The sequence below is a fragment of the Dama dama genome, chromosome 19 (genome assembly GCF_033118175.1).
Source record: "Dama dama isolate Ldn47 chromosome 19, ASM3311817v1, whole genome shotgun sequence".
Classification (NCBI taxonomy): Eukaryota; Metazoa; Chordata; class Mammalia; order Artiodactyla; family Cervidae; genus Dama; species Dama dama.
Genome location: NC_083699.1, coordinates 64114016 through 64130343, shown reverse-complemented (window position 1 = coordinate 64130343; position 16328 = coordinate 64114016). Strand labels below are relative to the sequence as shown.

Below are 16328 nucleotides of genomic sequence, written 5' to 3'. Positions count from 1 at the left end.
CAAGAGTACTGGAGTGGGGTGCCATTCCCTTCTCCAGGGGACCTTCCCAACCCAAGGACTGAACCTGGATCTCCTGCACTGCAGGCAGATTCTTTACCATATGAGCCACCAGGGAATTCGAGTATACTATATATACAATGGACTATTACTCAGCTGTGAAAATGCATAACAATATTGATGTATAGCTGACACAAGCTAAAACATGGATGAACCTTGAAAACAGTATGCCAGGTGAAAGAAGTCAGACATTAAAGATCACTTACTATATACAATTCCACTGAAGTGAAAATCAAAATAGATAAATCCTTAGAGACAAAATACAAATTGATGATGGAAACCAGGTACTGGGAGGAGGTCAGATTGAGCAGAAATTGCTTTTAAAAAATTTCACCTCAATAAATCATTCTACAATAAAGATGTTCTACGATAAGGTCAGCCTTCCTATTTTTGTATATCCACAGTCTTTAAAGATTTCCATAATCTTACTTCACACTGGAAGACTGTTAGGATCAAATATTTATGATTTTGAAGCCTCTTAGGATCAAATCTCACGTTCACTAATCATTTAAGTTTCATGTTATTTTCCCCCTTCATTAAATTCAACTAAAATTTTTAAAACTATGTTATATTTTTCAAATACTACATCTGTTCATGACTACAAGATATGGTATGGGATTTTTACCTTGTTTCTTTTTTATATTAATTTTTTGTTTAGTTCTACTAATATACAGTTGACCTTAATATAATAAAACTTAAGATATTTATAGTGTATATCATGTGATTTTTAACTCTGATGTACTCCTCTCCACTTGCTGATACACACTTTTTTTTTCCCCTTTGTTTTTTATATTAATTTTTAAAAATTGCCAGGAGCAATGTGAAACAGTTTACCCCATTTGCCTTTATGAGGTTTATACTGAAATTTTTGTGTTCAAGTCTTTAATCCATCTGGAGTTGACTTTTGTATATCACGTAAGATGGGAAGCCAAGGTCATTCCTATGCCTGTGACTGTCCAATTTTCCCAATACTGTTTATTGAACAGACTATCCTTTGCCCAATCAACATTCTTAGATCCTTTGTCATAACTTAATATACCATCCAAGTGTGGTTTTATTTCTGGTTCTCACTTCTTTTACATTAGTCTATATGGCCATTTTTATGCTAATACCATGCTGTTTAGATTATTACATCTTTGTAATAAACTTTAAAATCATGAAGTGTGGTGCTTTCAACTTTGTTCTTTCTCAAGAGTGCTTTGTCTATTTAGGATATTTTGTGGATACATACAAACTTTAGGATTGCTTTCCTACTTTGTGAAAAATGCCAGCTGACTTCTGATACAGAATTCACTGAATCGATAGACTGTTCTGGGTGCTATGAGTATTTTAGCAACATAATTCTTCCCTTCCATATGCAGAGAATATTTTTCCATTTCTTTGTGTACACGTCAGCTTATTTCATTAATGTCTTATAATCATCAGTATCCGTATCTTTCAACTCCTTGGTAAAATTTATTCCTGAGTTTTATTCTTTTTGATGCAACTGTAAATAGGACTATATCCTTAATTTCTCTGATAGTTCACATTGTTGTTGTTGTACTTCAGTCACTAAGTTGTGTCCAGCCCTTTGTGACCCCATGGATTACAGCACGTCAGGCTTCCCTGTGCTTCACTATCTAAGGAATTTGCTCGAACTCATGTCCATTGAGTTGGTGATGCCATCCAACCATCTCATCTCTCATGGTCTGTCACCCACTTCTCTTCATGTCCTCAATCTTTCCCAGCATCAGTCTTTTCCAAAGAGTCAGTTCTTCACATCAGGTGACCAAAGTATTGGAGCTTCAGCTTCAGCATCAGTCCTTCCAATGGACATTCAAGGTTGATTCCCCTTCGGATTGACTGGTTTGATCTCCTTGCTGTCCAAGGGACTCTCAAAACTCTTCTTTAGCACCAACAGTTCAAAAGCATCAATTCTTCAACACCCAGCGTTTTTATGGTCGAATTCTCACATATGTACATAACTGCTGGAAAAAAACACAGCTTTAACTAGATGGCTCTTTGTCAGGAAAGTGATGTCTCTTTTTAATACAGTATCTAGGTTTGTCATAGCTTTTCTTCCAAGTAGCAAGCATCTTTTAATCTCATGGCTGTAGTCACCTTCGGCAGTGATTTTGGAGCCCAAGAAAATAACATCTGTCACTGTTTCCACTTTTTCTCCATCTTTTTGCCATCAAGTGATGGGACCAGATGCCATGATCTTATTTTTTTAAATGTTGAGCTTTAAGCCAGCTTTTTCACCCTCCTCTCTTACCTTCACCAAGAGGCTCTTTAGTTCCTCTTCGCTTTCCGCCATTTGAGTGGTATCACCTGAATATCTGAGGTTGTTGATATTTCTCCTGTCAACCTAGATTCCAGCCTGTGATTCACCCAGCCAGGCATTTCACTTGATATACTATGCATATTAAGTAAGGTGACAACATACAGTTTCAACATACTCCTTTCCCAGTTTTGAACCAGTTCATTCTGATGCTCCAGGTAGTTCTAACTGATGTTGCTTGATCTGCACACAGGTTTCTCAGAAGACAGGTAAGGCGGTCTGGTATTACAATCTCTTAAACATTTTCCAGTTTGTTGTGATCCACACAGTCAAAGGCTTTAGAGTAGTCAATGAAGCAGAAGTAGATGTTTTTTCTGGAATTCCCTTGTTTTTTTCTATGACCCACTGGATGTTGGATATTTGATCTCTGGTTCCTCTGCCTTTTCTAAGCCCAGTTTGAACATCTGGAAGTTCTCAGTTCACATACTGCTGAAACCTAGATTGAAAGATTTTGAGCATTACCTTGCTAGCATGTGAAATGAGTGTGACTAGACAGTAGTTCTTCTGCTTCTGTTAGGTCCTTGCCATTTCTGTCATTTTCTGTACCCATCTTTGCATGAAATGTTCCTTTGGTATGTCTAGTTTTCTTGAAGAGATCTCTAGTCTTTCCCATTCTATTGTTTTCCTCTATTTCTTCACACCATTCTCTTAAGAAAGCTTTCTTATCTCTGCTTGCTATTCTCCGGAACTCTGCATTCAGTTGGGTGTATCTTTCCCTCTCTCCTTGCCTTTCATCTCTTTTCTTACTCAGCGATTAGTATTTGTGTAAAGCCTCCACTTGCCTTACTGCGTTTCTTTTTCTTTGGGATGGTTTTTGTCACTGCTTCCCGTACAATGTTGTGAACATCCATCTGTAACTCTTCAGACACTGTGTCTACCAGATCTAATTCGTTGAATCTGCTCATCACCTCCACTGTATAACTATTAGTGTACAGAAATGCAACTGATTTTTGTATATTGATTTTGTACCCTGTACCTTTAATGAATTTATTAATTCTAACAGGTTTTTTCTGGTGGTGTTTTCAACATATAATATCATACCTCTGCAAAGAAAAAGTTCTATTCCTTTCTGATCTGAATACTTTTTATTTCTTGTTCTTAATTTCTCTGGCTAGAACTTCCAGTATTATGTCAAACAAAATTGGTGAGACTGTTTTTTTAATATGAGTAACACCATCTTTTTCTCATGGTTACTCATTACAAAAACAACTGGGATATACAGCCCAAGTAAAGAATACTCAGCTTCTTGGGGACGGGGGTGGTGGGGTGGGCAGGGGAGGCAGGAAGCTTGGGCATTCTTATCGTCCACCTGATCTTAGGAAAAAGGCTTTCAGCTTTTCACTATTAAGTATGACGTTAGCTATGGTTTTTCATATGTGGTCTTTATTGTGTTTATTAAGTTGCCACCATGCCCTATTTCTTGAGAGCTCACACCATGAATTGCAGAACGCAATGGCAACCCACTCCAGTATTCTTGCCTGGAAAATCCCATGGACAGAGGAGCCTGGTGGGCTGCAGGCCATGGGGTTGCTAAGAGTCAGACATGACTGAGAGACTTTATTTCACTTTTCACTTTCATGCATTAGAGAAGGAAATGGCAACCCACTCCAGTGTTCTTGCCTGGAGAATCCCAGGGACGGGGGAGCCTAGCGGGATGCCATCTATGGGGTCGCACAGAGTCGGACACGACTGAAGTGACTTAGCAGCAGCAGCAGCATACCATGAATGGATGCTAAATTCTGTCAAATGCTCCTTCTGCATCTACTGAGATGATCATATGATTTTCATCCTTCATTTTATCAATGCAGTGTATCACACTGATTTCAGGATGCTGAACCACACTTACATCCCTGCAATAAGAGAAAAATCCCACTTGATTCTGTTGTATAATCTCAATGTACTACTGAATTTGGTTGAATACAGTTTGTTGAGGATTTCTGCATCTGCGTTCATCAGAGCTACTGGCTTGTAACTTTTTCGTAGTGTCCACGCCTAGTTTTGGTCTCAGGGTAATGCTTACCTGATAAAACAGAAATATGCCCTCCTCTTATGTTTTCTGCAAGAGTTTGAGATGGTTTGACATCAATTCTACTTTGAATGTTTGGCAGAATTCATCAGTAAAGCCATCTGTGCCAGAACATGGCTAGGACTTTCCTGATCCTATCAGATTATTCAGATTCTCTCTTTCTTCAATATGATAGGTTTCATATTTCTAGAAACTTAACCACTTCTTCTAATTTGTCCAGTTTGTTGGTGAATAATTATTCATAGTAGCTTCTTATGAACTGTATCTCAGTGCTGTTGGTTTTCCCCCACCTTGGTACACCCAGCTTAAGTTTTCTCTATGTCATCTTTTAAAAAATAAAACTTTGTTTCATTGATATTTTCTGTTGTTATTTCAATTTCTATCTCATTTATTTGTGCTTTTTGTTTTTCCCATTATTCAACTAATTTTGTGCTTAGTTTGTTCTTTTCTGTTCCGTGACATGTAATTTGAGTTATTTATTTGGGCTTTCTTTTCTTTTTCTTCTCTGTGTGCAGCTTTTTTTTTTTTTTCCTTATTGAATGAATTTAATTCTACAGTGCTCTACAACTTTCAAAAACTTCACACACACAATTTCACATACTTCTATAATATTCCTTTTCCCCCCACTCCTCTACTGCCTTTCCCCACTTTCGTCTCCCAGCTGGTAAATACAAGTTTGTTCTCTACATATGTAAGACTGATCCTTTTTTGTTTCATTCACTGATCTGTTCTATTTTTTAAATTCCACATATAAGTGATATTATACAGTGTATGTCTTTCTCTGACTTACTTCACTTAGAATAATGCCAAGTTCACCTGTGTTGCTCCAGATGGAATATTTCATCATTTGCCAATGGCTGAGTAGCATTCCAGTGTGTGTGTGTGTGTGTGTGTGTGTGTGCGCACACAAACTATCTTCTTTACAAGCCATCTGTTTATAGCAACGTGGGTTACTCCCATACACTGCCGCTTTTAAATACTGTCGCCATGAACACTGGGGCGCAGGCATCCTTTCGGCAGTGTTTTTGTTTTCCCAAATATATGCCCAGGAGCAGGACTGCTGAGCCATGTGCTAGTCGGTTTTTTTTTTTTTTCTTTTTTTAAGAAACTTCCAAATTGTTTTTCACAGTGGTTGCACATATGTCCATTCTAATCAACAGCCTACAAAGGTTTTCTTTCTTTCCACATCCTCGCCAACATTTGTTATTTGTGTTCTTTTCGATGATAGCCATTCTAACCAGTGTGAGGAGGTATCTCATCACAGTGGTATCACCACTGAGGTGATATCTCAAACAAATGCAAATGCTTTGACCTTTATCTCCCTGATTATTAGTGACGCTGAGCATCTTTTCATGTGCCTACTGGTCATCTTCATTTCCTCTTTAGAAAAATGTATTCAGTTTATCTGCCCATTTTTTAATCTTTTTTTTGTATGTTGAGTTAAATGAACTATTTATACATGTGGGATATTAACCCCTTATTGGTCACATCATTTGCAAATATCTCTTCCCATTCAGTAGGCTGTATTTTTCTTCTATTGATGGCTTCCTTTGCTGCACAAAAACTTTTAAATTTAATTAGGTCCTATTTGTGTATTGTTGTTTTTCTTTCTTTTGCTTTAGGAGATGAATCCAAAAAGTACTCCTGTGATTTATTTCAGAGCATGTTCTGCCTCTAGGAGCTTTATAATATCTGGTCTTACATTTAGGTCTTTAATCTATTTTTAGTTTATTTTTCTTTTTTGTGTTAGAGAATACTGCAATTTCATTCTCTGACATGTATCTGCCCAGTGTTCCCAGCACTACTTATTGAAGAGGTTGCCTTTTCTCCATTGTGTATTTGTTTGTGCCTCCCGTGTCACAGATTAAATGACCCATAAGCATGTGGTTTACTTCTGGGCTCTCTATTATATTCCACTGACATATGTACCTTTTTTAAATTATCATAGCTTTGTAGTGTAGTCTGAAATCAGAACATGTGATTCCTCCAGCTCTTTTCTTCTATGTCAAATTTGCTTTGTCTATTTGAGGTCTTTTGTGTTTTCATACCAAATTTTAAATTATTTATTCCAGTTCTGTGAAAAACGCCATTGGTATCCTGATAGGGATTGCACTGAATATGAAGATTGCCTCAGTAATGGCAGTAATGGTAGTAATAGTAGTAATGGTAGTAATAGTAGTAATGGTAATGGTAGTAATAGTCAATTTAACAACATTAATTCTTGAATTCAAAAACATATTTTTCCATCTGTTTGTGCTGAAAATTTCCTTCATTGGTATCTTACAGTTTTCTGAGTACAAGTTTTTTATCTCCTTACTGAGATTTGTTCCTAAGTATTGTACTCTTTTTGATGAGATGGTAAATGGAACTGTTTCCTTAATTTCTCTAATAATTCATTGCTAGCATATAGAAATGCAAGAGATTTCTGTATATCAATTTTGTATCCTGCAAATTTACTGAATTCACTGATGAGTTCCAGTAGCTTCCTGGTGGCATCTTTGGGATTTCCTATGTATAGTATCATGTTACCTGCAAACAGTGACAGTTTTACTTCTTCCTTTCTAATATGGATTTCTTTTCTTTTTCTTCTCTGATTGCTGAGGCCAGGACTTCCAAAACTTAGCTGAATAAAACTGAAGACAGAGGACACCCCTGAGATTTCCTTTCTTAATATAGGTGCTTATTGCTATAAACTTTCCTCTTAGAACTGCTTTAGCTTTTAATACATTGGATTGAACATAATTTTTATCTTTTTACTTTTCTGTATATACTAAACTTTCTAGAAAATATATCACATTTTTAATTTTTAGCCGTTTGTAATTTGTGAAAAGGATAAAAATGTTAAATAAAATCAGAAGGAGCACTAGAATAGACCACTTTGGGGGGCGCGGAAATCTGTTATTCTAAGCTGATATAAATGACTTTGGAAGTTTAAAATACTTTAAAGCAAGAATGATGAGAACATCGGCATGCACAATTTACATAGAAAAAGAATAGAATTTTTAAAAATTCACCTTACTATAAAGGAATGATTCTATTAAAGATTTTCTTCCATTTATATTTTGAAATATGACCACTGGTGTCTGTGTTCTTACTGCAAAAGAACCAATAAGTGCTCCAATATTTTTCAGTAGTTACATAGTTCTTTCCCCAAGTCATCAATACTTGTAATGAATCAAAAGAAATGAGAAGCAAAGAGAAGACAACAGAAGAGCAGCTGGATTGAAACAGAAAACAAATTGCCTCATTCCATTTATTTTCCCTACAAGTCAGTCATAAAGTGATCTACAGTAGGACTTTTTGAAGTTGCAAAAGTGATCCATCATTGGATAGGGAAATAAATGTATTTATGGGTATCAGTATATATTAAATGAAGTATACAAAAAAAAATGTAATAAAATAGAACACAGTATATATTCAAGGTAGCCAAGGCAGAATTGTTTCAACTTTTGTTAGCTTCATTTGTGCATTTATGCCTGTGGAAAATGTCTCATAAACACAAAATATATTTCTTACTAAGGGTTGTGGTAAAAAAAAAAAAAATGTGAATGCTACCTATTTGATATACCTTCATCTCTAAGGACAATCATTCTAAGTTTGCAATGCCTTCAACAAACTTAATGAACATCAGAATTCAGGTAGGTAGGAAGGTAGGAAAGAAATAAAGAAAAAAGGTGAAGAAAAAGAAAAAGAGATAAGAATACAAAAAGTATTCAGTAAGAAAAGGGCTGAAAGTATTCCGATGGGAAAATATTTTTAAAGACCAATGCAAGTTTAATTAAGAGAGAAGGAAAACAATGAAGAAAAAGAAAAGACCGGAAGTTGGTGGGTCAATAGATAAGTGGAAAGAAATTGTCAAGGAACTCTGTGTTACAGGGTAACATTATTCCCTAAAGGAGTCTGCAATCCAAACCCGGTAGAAGTGTATAAACACATACATACACATATACATACACATGGAGAAGGAAATGGCAACCCATTCCAGTATTCTTGCCTGGAGAATTCAATGGACAGGGGAGCCCGGTGGGCTACGGTCCATGGGATTGCAAAGAGTCAGACACGACTGAGCACACAGCACATACACATACATACACATCAACACACATTTTCTGTACACAAATCTATAAAACAGATTATAATAACTATCATAAGGGTATTATTATGAAATGAATGTTTATCATTCCCCAAAACTAAATCTTAATTCCCAGCATAATGGTATAGGAGTGAGGCCTTTGCGAGGTGATTAGGTCATGGGAGTAGAGCCCTCATAAATGAGATTGGTGCCCTTATAAACAGAGACCCTTGAGAACTCTTTTATCCTTCCACCACGTAAAGACACAGCAAGAAAGCGTCCATCTATGAACCAGCATGTGGATCCTCACCAGACACCAAATTTGCTAGCAACTTGAACTTAGACATCCCAGTCTCCAAAACAGTGAAAAATAAATTTCTGTGATTTATAAGTCACACAATCTATGAGACTAAGGCAGATGTTAATAGCACTGAATTTAAAACGTACGTTTTGAAATGAACATACACTTACCTTTCAGGAAAACTTTATTGATCCACAAATCTAACTGACACTTGCAAATGCATGCTCCTGTTATGGCCCACAGATGACATCAGGCTCTGTACAATAGAATTCTCCAAAAAAAGTCTTGGTTGGCCAACAGGAAGTAAACAGTCAAGAAACAGATCAGCTAAGCTCCACCTCAGCTGAGCTTCAGGATAAACAGCAGATACCTAGAAGAATAAAGAAATAAAATAGCTTCAAGTATTCCTCTCCCTAAGCAAAGGACCCTTAAATCAAAGTCATCAATTTACAAAAAGCTAAAAAAACTTATGCCATATTTTTGGCTCTTAGGAGACAAATGTTAGCTTACACATTAATCACCCTTCCCATCATCTAAAATAGAAGAAAGAAACTCACTTTTTAATGCTCACAATAAAAAGCATTATAATACCAAAAAAAAAAACAAACCTAAAATACCTCAATAGAAAATACATCACCTGTTATCACTTTGTTTCACTGACATGAAGTGTTCAAATAAGAAATGCACTACTCTAATACATAATAAAATAATAAGTATTAAAATCACATAAAATAAAAAATGGAAATCTGACATTTTAAAACAAATGTGAAAAAACTCCACTGAATATTAATTCCAAAGTACTAATAAAATGCAAAATTAGAATACAGTTGTATCAGTGTGGCAAGTAAATATTATTTGTGAATTAAAAATTAACTTCCATAGCCTTTTTGCCTACAGAAAAACACTTATCATCTTTAATAATATACTTCAATACACTTTCACAAATCCTATCTGACAGAGATACATCTCTACATAAAAATCTTCAAGAATAACAACAGAATTCCTTAAATATCTACCTAATTTAAGTAAAGAACCTCTAAAGGATAATAAATTACTAAACAATATGATCATTCTATTCTAGATTTCATTCTGTATTAGCTTACTCCCAATAACCTGGTACAGTTTATTGGTGACTCAGCATATGTGCAAAAAGACAACAATACTTAGGCAATATGGAGTAAAATATAAATCAAAAACATGGAATTGAAAAGTATTATGATAAGAAGTATATCTGAAACCTCTGGGATCAAAAGAAATTAATTGCTTAGAACACATTTTAACATCATATGCTACTAAAACCAAGTAACAAAGTATGATTTCTAAAGACTACAAATGAATGTAGCATTGATCTTGAGATAGATTTACAGAAACTGTTTCATGCTCCTGTAACTGAATATAATTCATGTTTCGTTTGCTTGTTAGATAAAGAAAATGATTTATTACATTCTGATGGAGCATTTCCTTATTTTAACTTTCAATCTTATCTGAAAAGTTACAAACAATATGTTTCTGAGTTATATAATCTATGAGCGGAAAACACCCAGATAACCGCAGCAGCTCCTTGGACAGCCATCTAGTCACGTGGTTTTCCTGCATGGTTGAACTAAAAACTGCCACACCACTGAAACAAAGCACACATCTACTTCGCAGCTTTCCCTCATAAAAATACAGACTATTTTTATATTATGGATGTTTCTTTAGAGTAAAGACATTCGAGGACCTATCAATTATTCCAACATAGGTGTATTTGATGAATGTATGTTTATGTAACACTTAGTACAGATTGTCATCCTACTGTGTCAACACTACTCAGAGAATGATGGCTATTTCTTCAGAAAGCATGACTGTAAACAAAGAAAAAGTAACATTACAATCAGTGTCCTCAAAAGTTTTGATTTGTTTTATTCCTAAATACATATTTTACACTACAATCAATTTTACATTTCCTACACTGCTTGGGATTATGATTCACTTTCTTGTTCAGACAGGACATATCCATTAAAAGATTTCACTGACATACTATCGAAGAAACCAGGAGAAAGACTACAGGGAAGGCCAGGGAGCACGGATGGTTAGCTTACAGGAAGAGTATATATTATGCCTAGACTTGTTCCGCAAACCACAGGCAGGAGGAATGTTTACCACTGTCTCACTGAAAGGATATACCAGTTTTTCTTCCAGTTACTCTCTATGGAATTGCATTAACATTGAGAAATCTAGAAATAGACATACACATGCACATATAAAAATTATTGTCAGTGTATAAGTTACTGCTGCCCTGGGACTGCAATAATTTATGTAACATCTGTTTTCATATTTTTCTAATTTTTTTCCTAATTAACATGCATATTTAACGCATAAATGCTCAGACCACCTCTTTTTTCTGCTGATTGTGCCTCTTTATTTTTGAAGTTGTGCACTCCTAGGGAGAATTCAGGATAGATGGAAACCAAAATCTTATTGAAAGCACTAATTTCACAATGTAAACAACAGTACTAAACCAATTTTCAAGAAAAGACTACAGCCTTAAGAGTTTTCACAAGAACATTTCAATCTGCTAACAATAGTCCTACAGTAAATTAATGTCAAAATACCAAAAAGTAACACAAAAGTACTGTTCCAATAGTATATTAATCTTCTTCATTCTTTTTTCTAGCTTTTATAAGGGCAAAAAAAAAAACCTTTCATAACTCCTATAGGTTTTTGTCTTGGTAAATTTTGGTAGCATTTAAAAGTTTTATGCCTTAGGCAAATAACATAAATAAATACATTCCATTTATTTACCCCATAAATAAATACATCCCTTCCATTGCAAGGGCAGAGCCAACATCTTAAAGCTATCAGCAGAGACTTCAGCAGTGGCTCTCAAACTTCAGTATCTATAAAAATCTAAGAAGTTTCTTAAAATGCAGATCCCGAAGCAGACCATCCCAAAGATATGGATACAGCAGTGGAAAAGATGACTTAAAGCTTTCTCAAATGTATCAGCCAATAACAACTACTCCCCATTTTTCAGGCACACAATCTTTAAACTATTTGTTGAATATATATAACACTTCATCTAGTCCAATTAAACTGTACTCGACTTAATATAAAGATTTCAAATGTGTTTCTGAACTACTACTATCAAGGCTCCTTTTCAACAGAAAGAGAGGTAACTGAACAAAAGCAGTTTTGACTATAGATAAAATGTCTCTACAAATTTGATTTTCCTTAACACAAATTTTAGTCTTAAACTAAATCATTTAGGAATTTCCATGTCAAAAGACATAGCAATGTTTAAGGGAGATGAATGGTTCGTAAGGAAACTACTGTTGCATAAGTTAATTGACTAAATAAAGTATATTGTTGACAAGTAAAAAAAGAAGTCAAAAATATGTAAAAGTGCCTAATACAATAACAGTTATCAAAAAAAAAAAAAAAAAGTAAGAGCTTACATCTAAGTCTCAGTGATACAAATGTATGCTAAACATACACTGGTACCCAAGCGGCACTCAAGACAGAAAACATCTACTGTGCTTCCAGGTCTTTCAGATCGCTCGGAAAAATTAAAGTGTGCCCATCTTCCTTCTACAGGAACCCCCCCAGTCACTATGCCAGTGTGCACTCCGGTTACTGTCCCAGCAGCCCCACTATCCTGATGGACTGGAAGGGCTGCCTACACAGCATTCCCGAGGCTTAAAGACTCTAAAAAATTCTAATGCTCCAAACTTGCACCCAAGGTTAATGGGAATATAATTTTTTTAATTTTGAAGTTTGAAGATAGATGTTATTCTTTCAAGGTATATGTGTGAAGTTAAATATGAGCAGTTTAAAGTTTATTACATACTGTCTCCTTGTATTCATCTGAACCAAAGAAAACGTCCACTCAGGCTTGTTTAATTACATGACTTACATTAGGAGGTTGTTTGAAAACATATTTTAGTGACAATAACATCAATATTCTAATTATATTGATTAATTATATTGATTCTAATTATATTGATATTTATATGGAGTATCTCATTTACTGCCACCTTACCTGCAGCCATGAAATTAGAAGACAAATGCTTCTTGGCAAGAATGCTATAACAAACCTAGGCAGTGTATTAAAAAGCAAAGATATCACTTATTTGCCAACAAAGGTACGTACAGTCAAGGCTACGGTCTTTCTAATTGTCATGCACAGATGTGAGAGCCGGACAATAAAGAAGACAGAGTGCCAAAGAACTGATGCCTTCGAACCATGGTGCTCGAGAAGACTCTTGAGAGCCCCATGGAAAACAGGGAGGTCAAACCAGTCAATCTTAAAGGAAATCAACCCTGAATACTCTTTGGGAAGACTGATGCTGAAGCTGAAGCTCCAATACTTTGGCCACCTGATGCCAACACCTGACTCACTGGAAAAGACCCAGATGCTGGGAAGGACTGGGGCAGGAAAAGAGGGTGTCAGAGGATGAGATGGTTGGATGGCATCACTGATTCAACAGACATGAACTCGGGCAAACTGCAGGAGATGGTGAGGGACAGGGAAGCCTGGTGCAGTCCATGGGATTGCGAAAGGTTGAACATAACTTGGCAACTGAACAACAACCAAACCCGCAGCCTACCTTACACCAAAAACAAACAAACAAACAAACACAGCTAGTAAGAACTTAAGGGAACTAATTTGCCCAAGACCTTGTCGATAAGAAATCTGAGCCCAGAGGCCATATGGTCTTAGCCATGGTTTCATGCCGCTTCAATTCAAAGCAACTATAAGTGTGATACACCTGATCATTACTTACTCTGTTTATAACTTCCCTTAGTTTTACAAGCCTTTATATAGGCAATGATCCCTAAAGCACTGACAAAATCTAAATCTATTTCTTTGATTTATAGGGTAAATGAAATACTTCCAAGTTGTCCTGATTATAAAACATATCTTCATTTACAAAATCACTCTTCATCTCAGAACTTTTATAATAGCATATGACGTTTTTGTCGCTGTTGTTTAGCTGCTAACTCGTGTCTGACTCTTGCAATCCCCTGGACTGTATATTTTCTCTCAAATAGTCAGGCTCATTTTTCACAAATAGTTGGTACCAAGTTAGACCCCACACAAACTTAAGCTCCAGGCGAAACAGACACCAATGCATGTATAATTAAAGACGAGAAAACATCTTATGATTTGAGTATTATACCTTCTTATTTTTCTCTTGATGGCAACGTAACCTCTCTTATCTGTATCCTCATCCATTTAGGGTCAAACTTGGATATCAAATTCAAATTAGCTTACAAATAAGAAACAGATCAGTCTCAATCACCGTAAATAAACCAAAAGAAGTTGAGTCATTTCTGAGAGCTGCTTTCTAAGAGGTCCGTTTCCATCTCGGGAGACCAGTCTAAATCCCCAAGATGAGTTAGAAAATTCCCAGAACTGTGGTTACCATAAAAAAAAAGAGGCAGATTCAACCTGATTCAAAAAGATAAAAAATTCACTTAAGCAAATGTTAGTTTTTGTGCATTTCTCATGGCAGACATGAGGCATGGGAATTTTCAAAGAAGATATCCTTCACAGTACAATAAGGATACAAACATACTTTAAGTATTCCCTTCTTTTAAGTATGTTCCTGTAGTTAAGATGAAAATAAATAAGATTCCTAAAGAAATTATTTTAGATTACACAGAGTCCAACTTTAAGCATCATCCATAATTTTATTCTGTATTCTAAATTTTCAGTTCCAAACTTATTAAATTATTCCACGTCTCATTAATTACTACTCCTTATGTTATTCCATTTGTTTCAGAGTTCCTTTTTTAATCTATTGCCTTTTTGTAACATCACCTGCCTGACACCTTTTATTCAATAAAAACTCTTAATATATTTTGTTCAAATTGTAGAGAGAAAAACTCAAACCATAGTTGACTGCACTGGAGGAAAGCCTATGACAAGTAGTCACTGTCCCAAGTTATTCCAGAATTCTGAGGAAGCTTTAGTTTTCAAAAAACAGAAGTGCACAACACTAATTAAAACCAGAAGAAAACAGGTAAGTTAGCTCTCCAAAGGACTCAATTATTTAACACACGTACGTTTTCTGCATTGTGGCTCAAGACTTTGTCATCACTTACTTTACTAGCAAACTATTGTTCCTTTGTTGGCCGCCCTGCCTACAAGTGCCTTCTCAAACAAAAAGAAAAGAAGCCTGGACTGGATAATGTTGCTACCGACTAGCAGCGCAGAAAACTAACGGAACCAGTCACTGGGTAGTTGGTATTTCAGGGCTTCCCAGGTGGCACACTGGAAAAGAACCTGCCTGTCGATGCAGGAGACACGGGTTCCACGCCTGAGTCAGGATGATCACCTGGAGCAGAAAACAGCAACCCACTCCAGTATTCTTGCCGGGAGTATTTTATGCAGAGGGGCCTGGCGTGCTACAGTCTTCCGGTCGCAAAGAGTTGGACATGACAGCGTGACTGAGCAGAGCACAGTGAGCATGTCAGAAAGGTAATCCAGTAGCAGGACAGAGTGCTGACAACCAAAACAGCACAGCAGTGACACAAACGGAGGCGGGAGAGAGAAAAACCATGAGAAAAATGGTGGTGCCGAGACACAGAGACGGAAGAAGAGAAATGAGTTCAGTAAGCTTCCAAGGTTCCTAATCTAGCAGGAAGGCAGATGATTTGTGCCATAAAAGGAATCTTTAAAAAAAATTTTAAGGTGAGAGGAGAAAAGAGATAAGAAAAAAGGCTGATTAAGAGTAAAAGCACAAACTATTGAATATACATGAATTCATATACATGCCTACCTCAGAATCTTGCCCTCCTGAAAAAGGGATGCTGAGGACAAAATAAGTAACACATGAGTGGTCTCAATTTTAATTCTGCTCACTTTTGTAATATTAAGTAAACTAACTTCACTGACTAAAACGAAATTTAGAAAACAAACCATACCACTAATTCCTCAAGCATCTGAGGTTTCATTTTATTTTAGAAAGTCTCCTCAGTTGTAAACACACCAGTTCAAGCCTAGAAATATCACCAATTGAGTATTCTCTTTAAAATTTTTGCCAAGTTGTGATCTCTATAATTCACATATCTCACTTTGAGCTACTTGTTGGTATAAATTATCCAGCTGAATTTTAAATTTTGTATTAGGTTACTTGTTTAGTAAGTTTGAAACTAATAGTTCAGCAACACAGATACAGAAAGATCACATGTGTATCAGTCAATGTGACAGGCATTAATTTAAGATTAAACTTTCTAAACAACTACTTTCTAGATAGTTTTCAATATGTTATCCCTGATAGACCACGCATACATATACACTGGAGAAACAGATATTTTTAATGGCATTCCTTCTCAAATATCCCCAAACTAGTATTCAGGTTGACCAAAAACACATCCTAAACCTCATTAGTATAAACGTACAACAAATACAGAAAACTCTCAGAATAAGTCTTCAAATAGAAAATTACTATTCCAAGAAATTCCTATCTATGGCTTATTCCACCCCACATCCAAAGCTGACATAACCACTTGGAAAGAGCTCCAAAGAGATTGTTGAAACACTTGTTCAAAGCAATTCCAGAAT

General features: G+C 35.8%; 1 protein-coding gene across 1 annotated transcript in view; it reads right to left on the bottom strand.

Moving 5' to 3' along the window:
* Window positions 1-16328, bottom strand: part of TBC1D5 (TBC1 domain family member 5) — a 567048-nt gene that overhangs the window by 414784 nt on the left and 135936 nt on the right. The window contains exon 3 of the mRNA XM_061167253.1: window positions 8947-9146. The gene's annotated coding sequence lies outside the window, so the exon portion shown is untranslated. The remainder of the gene's footprint in view (window positions 1-8946; window positions 9147-16328) is intronic.